Source organism: Canis lupus, chromosome 3, assembly GCF_048164855.1.
Source record: "Canis lupus baileyi chromosome 3, mCanLup2.hap1, whole genome shotgun sequence".
Lineage (NCBI taxonomy): Eukaryota > Metazoa > Chordata > Mammalia > Carnivora > Canidae > Canis > Canis lupus.
Window position 1 is genome coordinate 88,342,338 of NC_132840.1, and position 10,082 is coordinate 88,352,419.

General features: G+C 47.4%; 1 long non-coding RNA gene across 1 annotated transcript in view; it reads right to left on the bottom strand.

Annotated features, from left to right (window-relative positions):
* Positions 1 to 442: 442 nt before the first annotated feature.
* The window catches only part of LOC140631275 (uncharacterized), a 15,159-nt gene continuing 5,519 nt past the window's right edge, over positions 443 to 10,082 (bottom strand). Inside the window, exon 2 of the long non-coding RNA XR_012028909.1 lies at positions 443 to 1,409. This is a non-coding gene — a long non-coding RNA (uncharacterized lncRNA). The remainder of the gene's footprint in view (positions 1,410 to 10,082) is intronic.

The window sequence follows — 10,082 nt, forward strand, 5'->3', positions numbered from 1 at the left end:
CGGACCCCACGATTGCATTCCCTCTGCTACCACCCGGAGGCGCTGGCTGGAAGGAATTTGAGCAAGTCTCTCTGTTCCAATCCCCCCACCCCAGCGCCATCCCCCCCGCTTCTCTTTCCTGAGTGTCGAGGCTGAACCTTCTGCCTCTGTAACCTCAGCTGCCAAGCCCATCACCTTTTATGTTCTGCTTTAGGAATTCCAAGGACCTGTATTTCTCTACTTCTGGAAAATTCCTTGTAATTTCTCGGTATTCTATTTTTACACATTTTGTTATGGCCTAGAAGTCCTTCCACTCTTATACACCTGGAGAATTTCTCACTTTTCAGGAGCCTGTTTAAGTGAATAAACCCTTTCCTTGAATCCCTTTCTACTCATAAGGCCTTGTGCAGGGAGGGCCCTCTCCACCCAGGAGCTTGACATATTGCCCTGAGACTTGGACTCCTTTTTTTTTTTTTTTAATAATTTTATTTATTTATTCATGAGAGAGAGAGAGAGAGGCAGAGACACAGGCAGAGGGAGAAGCAGGCTCCATGCAGGGCGCCCGACGTGGGACTCGATCCCGGGTCTCCAGGATCACGCCCTGGGTCGAAGGCGGCGCTAAACCGCTGAGCCCCCCGGGCTGCCCTGGATTCCTCTTTATTTTATTATCACCTCATCAAGGCTCAAACAACCTGAGGGTAGGAAACGTATCATTGGCCTTTGAGTCTAGCACACAGCATCATCCAGGTGACACCCTTATTTCTGAACAAATAAAAGAATCTGATTATTTCTCTACGTTGCACGTACTTCTCTAATTCTAAATTTCAGGAAGTAAGGTGACTTTTTGGAAACATATCTATGTCCTGTGGTTAAAGGCAATGTTGTGGATCCCTCCTTGTCCCGTCCCTATTATAGTAATAATAGACAAGCAGACACAGCAGACAGTGGGGAGGTAGCAAATAAGACCAAATTTAACCACGAGGAGAAGCATCTCAGAGAATTAAGGTCGTGCGTGAGGCAGGCGAGCTGAGGGTGAGTGTGTCCGGTCTCACATTCTGGGGACACACCTTTTCTTCTCTTTGCAAATATCCCTTCTGCGGCCCCAGCTCTGCACGGACCAGTTGATGGCTTCTCCTCCCTCGCCTAGAGGTCCCAGGTCTTTATGTGTCCTCACATAACTTTTAGTATCAAAGGGACTTTGTCCTCTTTGTAGTCAAGATACATTTCTCTCGGGTCAGGTTGCTTGCTGGGGCTGAGTTGTTACAGTCGTATCGAGGGGCTTCGGTGACATCTCTCTACTTGCTCAGTAATTAGAAAAAGCAGCCACAGCAAACTTGCCACACAGCCCAGAGAGTCTTCCATCGGACTCATTCTCAGCACCGAGTCTGACTTCCGCGCGGTCAGGGCTGCTCCGCAGGTTCCCGGGTTGCCTGCGAAGAAAATAGAGGATACGAATTCCCTGTGGTTTGTCCTTCCTTGTCTTCCCCGGATATATTTAAACAAGGAGGTGGGGGAGTGAAGGAATGGCCGTCCTCACTGTCTGCCTTCCTTCGGCCACGAGCTTGTGCTCGGGCCCCCTTGGTCACCATCCCCAGGGCTTTTCCTATTCCCTCCGCTTGATTTCACCCGCACACACCTCCAGGATCTCCCTGCGTGTGTCCCGGACCTGCCCCCACCTGACCTCACTGATACCTGAGATCATTTTTACTTCTATATATCCTCACCCTCTGGCTTATTTTGCCTCTTGGCTATATCCTTTATCACTTTTAAAAAGGATTTTTTAAAATTTATTTATCTTAGAGAGAGAGTGAGCAGGAGCCAGGGCAGGAGCAGAGGGAGAGGGAGGAAGAGAATCTCAAGCAGACCCTGGTTGAGGGCAGACCAGGGCTCAACCTCATGATCCTGAAATCACTACCCGAGCCGAAACCAAAGGTCAGATGCTTAACCGACTGAGCCACCCAGGCAACCCTCACTTTTTTTTTTAACCGAAGGGAACTTCCTAGACCCCAATCCTAGAGCCGTTCTACTTGAAAGATGCCTTAGTGGAAAATCAAGCTACTCTTTTTCATTTATCAGTCCTTATTGTTTAGGTTCTTCCTTGGATTGGAGTGATTTGTCTCTAGCTAGAATGGTTTCCCAACCTACTGTAGGTGGACACTCTTTCTTAGAGTGACCGAGCAGGAAACTGCTTCATTGAGGACAGCCATTGGATGTTTTCTTAACTTGGGGTGTCTCCTTCTTACAACCGGGAAGCCACTTTTTTTCTTTCTTATATTGGAGTTCAATTTGCCAACATATAGCATAACACCCAGTGCTCATCCTGCCAAGTCACCCCCTCAAAGCCCATCACCCAGTCACCCCATCTACCCGCCCACCTGCCCTTCCACTACCCCTTGTTTGTTTCCCAGAGTTAGGAGTCTCTCATGTTCTGTCACCCTCACTGCTATTTTCACTCATTTTCTTTCCAATTGGGAAGCCACTTTATGGGTCATGCTTTAAAAATATGCACTCAGGGGATCCCTGGGTGGCGCAGCGGTTTGGTGCCTGCCTTTGGCCCAGGGTGGGATCCTGGAGACCCGGGATCAAATCCCACGTTGGGCTCCCTGTGCATGGAGCCTGCTTCTCCCTCTGCCTATGTCTCTGCCTCTCTCTCTCTCTCTCTCTGTGTGACTATCATAAATAAATAAATAAATAAATAAATAAATAAATAAATAAAAATAAAAATATGCACTCAGCATCTGTTCCTGAAAACTGTTCTCAACCTGGCCACAAACTCTTTTATGGGTTTCACTGGGCTACACCCCCACTCCTGGTAATATGGATGCCAGTCTTCTTTGTGGGGAGAACTGCAGGTGTAGACTGGCTCCCACTAAGTTAAGTTTGGATTTTATTTTATTTTATTTTTTATTTTTTACTTTTTATTTATTTATGATAGTCACAGAGAGAGAGAGAGAGAGAGAGAGAGAGAGAGAGGCAGAGACACAGGTAGAGGGAGAAGCAGGCTCCATGCACCGGGAGCCCGACGTGGGATTCGATCCCGGGTCTCCAGGATCACGCCCTGGGCCAAAGGCAGGCGCTAAACCGCTGCACCACCCAGGGATCCCATAAGTTTGGATTTTAAAATGCACTAACTTCAGATCACACAATTAGTTATGGAGACACGGGAACTACAGTTCTTTGTTTTATAGATTTTTTTCATTAATGTTACCCTCCCTAGTAAAATTAGAGTGCACATTCATTTTGGTGTGGAAATACTCTTGGAAAGGAAGACAACTCTGATAACTCGGTTCTGATAGTATTCCTATTAAGTCATACATTTTTTTCCTAGTTGGCTTAAGTTAACTAGTTTCACAAAGACCAGTGACTTGTCTTTTTATCTCAAAGGATGGCCAGTCCTGTGCTCTCTGCTTCTTGCTACCAAAACTCATTCCCCAGACTCAGGAGGCTTCCCTCCCTCTGAGCCTGTGCATCACACCTCAGGCTGGCATTTCCTTCATATTAGGAGGATCCAACCCTCCTCCTGAAGTTGCTTAAATCATTTATGTTGTCAACAAGCACTTGTGGGAGGTTTTTCATATGCCAGGATGTTTTTTTAGGTGTTAGGATCCAAGAGTGAACTGGACACTCAGTCTCTGCCCCCATAGAGCAGAAATTTGTGGTGTTAAAAAAGATACAACAGATCCCAAATGGAGTCGCTTGTGCTAAGCCCATGTAGCCGAACCAAAACTGAGTATCTGACCTAACTGCAGTTTCAACCTCCCCAGAAGGTAATCCTAAACCAGTAAATATGGAGCCTTCTGGTCAGCATTATTGACTTAATTCATCTGACAAACTCCTTCCAGTCCCAAAAGAAAGATGAGCTAATCTGCTCTTTCCTTGTCCTTCCCCGATCATGTCTATAAAAGTCACTGGTTGTGTTCGATTCTTCGGACTCCTTTCTATCTGCTAGATGGGAGGCTGCCCGAGTCACGAATCATTGAATAAGACCATTGGATCTTGAAATTTATCCAGTTGAATTTTGTTTTTTGACAGTGGGAATTGAGTATCTTTTTTTTTTTTAAGAGATAGCATGATTTTATTAAAATATTTTAGCATGATGTTGGAGGATCTTAAAATCCTGTATTCTAAACCAATGTGGGCACTGTAGATGACATATTCCTGAATTTAGTGGGCACTACGTCTAACTAAGGAAAGTTATGATTATCTAGTAGTACTAGTAAACTAATATAACTTAAATTGGAGGCTAAATAATTTTGGCATATTCACATTTCTCCAGCTGCCCTTTGTGACTAAATATACTCAAAGTCTACCTCCATCTAGCTGAGTTGGACGGGACCATATGTTTACTGGTCTCACTTAAACATCTTCACACCACGAGTAGCAAGGAATATGAAATTTCTGGCATTAAGATACAGTCGAGATATATCACACACTTTACCAGGCTACGTCATTCTTTCTCGAAAGCCATTTTAAGATACAGTAAAATGCTAGTCCCTGAAACAACTAAAATGATATTTTCTAACTTCAATCCAAACTCTGATGTGGTAAAATTTAGAGTTTTAAAAATTACTGTTCGATTTTGTTAACGGCTTAAACAGATTTGATTTTCTACTCACAGAATTTAGATCAGAGAATTTATTCTCTACAAATTTTAATATTCAACAGAAAAGGGAGATTGTTATTTGTCACCAGTCCTCCTCCTCTTTTGAGGCCGAAGAAATCAGTTGGTTGTCTACCAAAGCGCGTGTAATAAAACTCATAGAGTCAGTCCTTGACTTATCAGAGACAGCGAGGTACTCCCTGGAGGAGGATGCTGTCCAGAGCCAGCTTACAAACAATGGGCACCCAGTGAATTTCTCCTCTGTGGGACTTTGGGGCCACTTTTTGAACATTATCTTATTAGAGCAGCTAATGTTTACTTATTTGTACTTGTTTCAGGGGCCTCTGCTACCCACACTTTTCATGTAACAGCTTTAGTTAAAATCATCAGTTGCCTTGAAACTTGCTACTTCTGATTACAAAGAGAAAAGAACAGAATCAAAACGTATAAACGTTCCCGCATTCAGTGACACATAAAAATTGGCTTTTTATTTATGTTAAAAGCAAAATAACCATCAGGCTGGTGAGTCTCAGCAGCTTTATATATAAGAGTCTTATCTTGATGTAAACCCAAAATACAAAATTACTGGAAAAACACAAAGTAAATGCTGTGGCTAAAAATACAATGTCAAAGAACAAGATAATAGGACATGAGCTGCACTGAAGAACTGTCCACGTCGGGGTGGGCAGAGGGGAGTGGCAGCAGGACAGTGGCTTTGGAGACCGTATCTCAAAACACCTTCTAAACCATATTATGATGAGTGAAGTAAGTCAGTCGGAGAAGGACAAACATTATATGTTCTCATTCATTTGGGGAATATAAATAATAGTGAAAGGGAATATAAGGGAAGGGGGAAGAAATGTGTGGGAAATATCAGAAAGGGAGACAGAACGTAAAGACTGCTAACTCTGGGAAACGAACTAGGGGTGGTAGAAGGGGAGGAGGGCGGGGGGTGGGAGTGAATGGGTGACGGGCACTGGGGGTTATTCTGTATGTTAGTAAATTGAACACCAATAAAAAATAAATTAAAAAAAAAATAAACCATATTTTTGGCCAAACGTAACTTTGGGATTTTAGGACACAGCATTTCAGGTGATAGTTACGGAACCAAACCCAAGTTCGTCCGGTGCGCACAGCAGCGCCAAGCGCCGAGGCAGAGCATGCAGCAAGGAAAGGCTCTGCTAGAGGCACCCGAAGGAGGGGACGGAGACTAGCTTGAACCCAGCTCCTCAGCTGAGGGGAGAGCCAGGTCTTAGTAACCACAGGGGGTGGGATTACACACATACTGATGAAAGGCAGGGAAATTTAGGATTATTCACGAGGGAAGATGGAGCAGGGCACTGAACAAGCGCATTCGTAACACTCCGGGTGTTCACTGTGGGCTGGAGATTTAACACTAAAATGAGGCCGATTTGGCCACCGCCATCAGGTCAGCCTCAGGATAAGGAGAAGGTGTGAGCTCCAGGGGGAGTATAAGCTAGAGGGGTTCTTGGGCTCCCTACCTCGGGAAGGGATATGGGGTGTTGCTTGTTCACAGCCTAGAATCCTATCAGGCCCAGGTCCCCGTGGAGACAGCAGTGCAGTCGTTGGCAGCGTCACTCCAGTATGTCTTACTTCATGAACCATGACATAGGATGTTAATGGATAAACTGAGTCATATTAAACATTTTTTGCTTATTTGAGCAAAAGCTAGAATTTGGTAGCATCCCAGTCTTGCAGATAGAAAGCAGCTCTGAGGAGCCGCACAAAATGAAAGACTGTTAATAGGCCGAAAGGAGGGCGTTGAAGGAAATTATTCTGGCAAAAGGCTGGGTTGCTTTATGCAAAGTTTCTTTCCTTTAGGGGAAGGCAGGGTGTATCCTAGAGACCATCTCACTGCTGGTCGCTGATTCCTCATTGAGCGAAGGGGTTGGGATTACACATAACCACAGGGGTTGGGATTGGGGTCATTGAGCGGTTTAAGACTCCAATTCTGGGAGAGCTGAAGCTGAAGCTATAATTGAGTCTCAGTTTGGTGACATGAGGCTTGGCCTAAGTGCCTCCGTTTTGGGCCTGTTGTCTGTTTGATATCTTTTAGTTTCAAAGAACATGCAAATTTGCTTTTTTTTTTTTTTTGCCTTCATTTTCTTGTCACTTGGGGTTATTTGCAAGGAGAGGAGGGGAAAGCACAGCCTTTGCTCTACCATTTAAACAATGCAAATTCCCCTTATTTTATATGTTAATCCAATCTCTGCAGTCGTTCTTTTCTTTTATCATTTAGATTGATTTAAGCCTTTGGCAAGTTCTTGGGAGAGACCACGAGAAACCTCTTTCTGAACAATTTCATTCCTAAAAATGAGCATCTTTTGGGTGGTATCGCATAGGAGCACTTGGACATCAAAATCGGCTTTTTAACTGCACTAAGTCTTATTCTGAGTGAATTCTCCATTTAAGGAACTCAGATGCTGGAAGGGGACAGGATAAAAGGCAGATTTAGAACATGTTTTCGGCCTTCGAAAGGCTGATAATTGAATAGGGAAATTATGAGACGTTGGAGCTGCAATGTTAGTTCGTGGTTAACCCATGTTAAAGGGAGAAAGCGTTTCAGACCGGAGGAACCTGGAAGGAAAGGATTCACGCGGGGGCATGGATTCAGGCGACACCTCCCCACGCGCAGGGTGGCCGGCGGGGGGCAGCTTGTGTTCGAGGGGGCCGCTCACTCTCCAGCTGCCCGTGGCCAGGGAGCGTGTGGGCAGGAGAGGCAAGGCCGAGGCTACCTTGAGCTTGGATTTAGAGGGTCCTACGTGCCAGGTGACGAAGCCCTTTGATTTCTCCTCGCTCAGCGAGACCCACAAGATGCTGGTAATCAGGAGCAATGCGGAGGCCTGGGCCACCGCGGCCAAGGGGAGTTTGAGGAGGTCTGGTGGTGGGGGGGGCCTAAGCAGCCAGCAGGTGTGATAAGCGGGCAAGGGTGATAACCTGAGTGTGCAGGTGACTGCAGGCAAGAACGGGCGGGCGAGGGGGCGAGGGATGGGGAGGGACGGTTAGGGCCGTGGGTTCTGTTGGTCTCTCTCCTGGTTCCCTCCCTGTCAAGGACGCTGGGTGAGACTGGCTGAATACACCCCGTTACTGAACACTCACTGCCACAAGCACCCTGAATTTTGTTTTCTGAGAAAGTTCCCAAACGGGGTCCATGGCGGGCAAGGAAGCGGTGCCTACTGCACAACACCAGAAAGCTTGGAGCTGGTTTCTGGCATTTTCCAGCTTCGCCCAGAAACAAAACATGACATGCTGGTCAACGACCTTTTACTGAAGAACTGCCCTGTGCCCGGGGCCTACCACGTGCTGGGGGCCCGCAGGTCCCCCGTGGCATCAGAAATAGGATTGACCACACCCAGTTTGGGTGGCGCCCGAGACAGGCCTGCTAACCGCACGGCGACCCGAGTAGGGTTCTTTAAATGCTCTCCAGTTATCAGCTCTTCCAACTGCCTCCTGCCGGCAGTAGGGTGAGCCCAGGGCAGCAGTAGGGTGGGCCCAGGGGAGCAGTAGGGTGGGCCCAGGGGAGCAGTAGGGTGAGCCCTTGGAAGGAAACTTCCAAGGCCTCTCATTTGCTAACAGAGCTTTCCAGATTCACAGTGACTGGTCCTGAAGGTCTGCTAGTTAGGAGCACTCCACTGCCCTTTCCCTAGTCCCATAACCACTCCACTGCCCCTTTCCCTAGTCCCATAACCACTCCACTGCCCCTTTCCCTAGTCCCATAACCACTCCACTGCCCTTTCCCTAGTCCCATAACCACTCCACTGCCCCTTTCCCCAGTCCCATAACCACTCCACTGTCCCTTTCCCCAGTCCCATAACCACTCCACTGCCCCTTTCCCTAGTCCCATAACCACTCCACTCCCCTTTCCCTAGTCCCATAACCACTCCACTGCCCCTTTCCCTAATCCCGTAACCACTCCACTGCCCCTTTCCCCAATCCCGTAACCACTCCACTGCCCCTTTCCCCAGTCCCATAACCACTCCACTGTCCCTTTCCCCAGTCCCATAACCACTCCACTGCCCCTTTCCCTAGTCCCGTAACCACTCCACTGCCCCTTTCCCTAATCCCGTAACCACTCCACTGCCCCTTTCCCTAATCCCGTAACCACTCCACTGCCCCTTTCCCCAGTCCCGTAACCACTCCACTGCCCCTTTCCCCAGTCCCGTAACCACTCCACTGTCCCTTTCCCCAGTCCCATAACCACTCCACTGCCCCTTTCCCTAGTCCCATAACCACTCCACTGCCCCTTTCCCTAGTCCCATAACCACTCCACTGCCCCTTTCCCTAGTCCCATAACCACTCCACTGCCCCTTTCCCTAGTCCCATAACCACTCCACTGCCCTTTCCCTAGTCCCATAACCATGCTCTCCTGGTAAGTGTGCGCGTACTCCCTGTGGGTGACTCCCTCCAGCTCTTCCCGGCACCTGCTGAGCCCATGCGGCGGGCTGGCTCTGCATTGTGGGCACCCGGGCAGCACGGAAGCAGTCCCCCCAAAGGCCGTCTGAACCCCAGTTCTGTCCCCAGCCTGCTGGGTGACATTACACAGGTCGCTGACACCTCTGTGCCCAGCATCCTCGCTGATGAACCAGAGACCACGCTGGCACTTGCTTTACAAGATTGTGAGGGTTAAGCCATAATGAATGTGACGTACTTAGGACAGTGCCTTGTGTTTCTGATTGCTGAACATTACATTCAGACCTATTCAAAATCTTCAGTTTTCTCTTTATCGTGCTCATGTTTTCCTCAACCTTCTTGACCACATGGAGCATAAGAGCTATTTTTAACATTCTTTTCTGCTAGTTCCTTCACTTGTATGTTTCTATGGATTAAATTTTCTCCAGGTTATGCGTCATAACTTCCCTTGTAATTTTTTAAAAAGATTTATTTGGAAGAGAGAGAGAGAATGAGCAGGGAGGGAGTGGTGGGGGAGGGAGAGGGAATCCTCAAGTAGACTCCCCATGGAGCACGGAGCCTGGCAGGGCTCTATCGCAGGACCCCGGGATCATGACCTGAGCTGAAATCACGAATCGGGTGTTCAACTGACTGAGTCACTCAGGCTCCCCTCCCTGGTAATTTTTTATTGCATCCTGGACATCGTGAATATCATGTGGTTTGCTGGATTTGTTGTCATTCTTTATGTATTTTGGGGTTTTGCTCTGGGTTGTCACTGTCACTTGGAATTAATTTGATCATTTCGGGGATTGTCTGCAGCTTTGTTAGAGGGAGTGTATATTGCAGTATCCTTATTTGGACTCTACTGGGTTCTCCAGGCATTGGGGGATTGTCTCCTCACTGTCTCCTCCTTACCCTGTGTGAGCCCTGAGGGTTTTTTCTGCTTAAAATCCTTTTTAGTTGTTCTTTCCCTGGCCTTGGTAGTTTTCTCACATGCAGGCCCAGTTCAGAACTCAGCCAAAGACTCCTGGGAGCCTCTCTGAAGATCTCGGAAGCTTCCTGTGCAGATTTCTCTTGGGTACTTTGTTCTACA